Here is a 2,580-nt window from a genome sequence, read left to right on the forward strand (position 1 = left end):
TTGGAAAGACAAATTGAAGTGATTTATACATAGTACCTCATAACCATCTTGCTGATTCAAGAAGCCCCAGATAAAATTTTTATAAATATCTTAATTTCTTCAGTGTATTTTATATTCAGGAAAACTTTTTTACCCTAAACAAGTTAGTGTCTTTAAAAAAGAATTTTGTGTGTGTGTGTGTGAACTTTACTGGCGAAGTATTAAATTAGCATATTTGATTTAAAAATAGTGTTTAACACTAACACAGTTGCTGATACAAAGCTGATGGTCTTCTTTTTCTTCTTTCTACTAAGTGCCACCATATTGTCAGTCCTATGAGTCATTTCTTTTCTAAGACTGGCTGAGAAGGGAAGCAGAAGGTGAGGGGCTTCTAATTCTTGACACAGCGAGAGATTGCTTTTTCTAATGCTTTTGATGAATTCTAATCCCTTTTCTGTTTCGCAGAAATCTGGAAGTTCTTTTGTAATTCTAGTCAGAGCTCAATGGAGTTCTCCTCCTTAAAAAAAAAAATCAGGGATTAAATTAAAAATCCTTTCACTTTGAGGATAGAAAGATTTATTTTCTTTCTTTTTATATTGTCAGCTTTAAATTTTTCTCCTCTTTGGGCCACCCAGGTGGCTTAATCAGTTTATCATCTGCCTTCAGCTCATGTCGTGATCCCAGGGTCCTAGGATGAGTCAGTCCCAATGGGGCTCCTTGCTCATCTGGGAGCCAGTTTCTCCCTCAGCCTGCCACTCCCCCAGCTGGTTTGCTCCCTCTTTCTCTTTCTTGCTCTGTGTCAAATAAACAAACAAACAAACAAAATCTAAAAAAAAAATTTTTTTTTAATAAAATTTTCTCCTATTTGTAGTTTTTTCTTTATTGATCTGAGGTCACTTTTTTCTTTTCTTTCCTTTTCTTTTTTTTTCTATTCTTTTCTTTTCTTTTCTCTTTTTCATTCTTTTTTTTTTTTTTTCCTCTTCTAGATTGAGAGGGGCAGAGGGAGAGGGAGAAAGAGAATCTTAGGCAGGCTCCATGCCCAGCATGAAGCCTGATGTAGGACTTGATCCCAAAACACTGACATGACTTGAATCAAAATCAAGAGTCAAATGCTTAACCAGCTGAGCCACCAAGGTACCTTGAATTCACTTAAGACTCCCACATCTTATCTCCCAGTCTAACCTTTAATCCTTATAGTTGATGGTTTTTACCCTTCTTTATGAAAATTTCTCTAATAGGTAGAATGTATACTCATATAAGAGGATACCAGTTAACGTGGAAGCTACAATCTCTTGTGTAGACCCAGTGAATAAAGCCAGTGGTCAACTATCTACCATATTTTAACAGTAAGACTCAGCCAGATGCCTAGACACAGCCAACCATGGATGTCCAGATGTTTCTCCCCAAATACCGTTATTCCCACAGTCTATAGCTGTTTTATACATTTTTTGATTCTTTTCATTTACTCTCCTTTTACATGCCAATATTCACTTTTACAAACTATATTAAAATTTATAATAAAGAAACTATTTGCATAGAATGTTGGCTAAAATACCTTCCTTATCAATGTACTTCTTTAGAATCTTTCTGTTGCTTTCAAGGAAAAAAAAAGATCTCTTCAAAACAAAATTTGTCAGTTTTTTAAGTCAGATAATTATGAGAATACCAAACTGTCTTCGTATTTCAACCCAAATTAAATTGAATTCAGGATGATAATAATTTTAAACATAGAAGGTTGTCTTTTAGAAATAAAAATCTTTCTGAAGCATCTGCTGTATGTCTTTTGAGAAAGCCCTTTTACATTGCCTCTAGTCTTTGCATGTAAATTTATTCTCAGAGTATTACCACAATTTTGTATGCACAGTCATATTTTAGCTACAGATCCAAGAAACTAAAATAATAGTAATAATAATAAAAGTAAAGTACTGAAAAGCTAATTTAATTCAATTAATTCTATATGAATCTTTAGAATATTGAAGCATGGGGGGAAGTAAAAGACAAGAAATGAGTCTGGTAAAGTATATGCTCTTTGATTTCTTGTCTTGATTTGTAAGTTAATATTTTGACAATAAGTATTGATAAATAAAAGGACAGAAACAGGTGTGGACTAGCATATTTATTATTATTGATAATTATTATAACATTACTAATATTTATGTAATCAAAATCATGTAAATATACTAGTAAACTTACTGGTATTTTATTACCAATAGCTATTGATATTTTTTATTATAATTGATGACATAACAATAATCAAAAACAATGATAATGAAAACCTGTAAGTGAGTATCTATAGTACAGCAAGCCACCATACTGGTATATTTGGTGTTTAATGCTCAAAATGACCTTTATGAAATAAATAGTAATTCTCTTTTCTGGATCTAGAAACTAATAATTGGAAAGGTTAATTAACCTACCAAAAATCACCTAGTTTGTTTCTATGTAGGATTTAAATTTAGTTTTGCTCAATTCTTAACACTGTGCTATGGTGTCTTGTTTTCCTTTCCCTCTTAATTTTTGTTAACATTTATTATTTGTCCTTTATTGATCTTTTATAACCTATGAGGGTTGGATATATTGGATCACTTCCAATAAATTTTG

Source organism: Mustela putorius, unplaced genomic scaffold, assembly GCF_011764305.1.
Source record: "Mustela putorius furo isolate JIRA1106 unplaced genomic scaffold, ASM1176430v1.1 tig00000210_pilon_pilon_pilon, whole genome shotgun sequence".
NCBI classification, from domain to species: domain Eukaryota; kingdom Metazoa; phylum Chordata; class Mammalia; order Carnivora; family Mustelidae; genus Mustela; species Mustela putorius.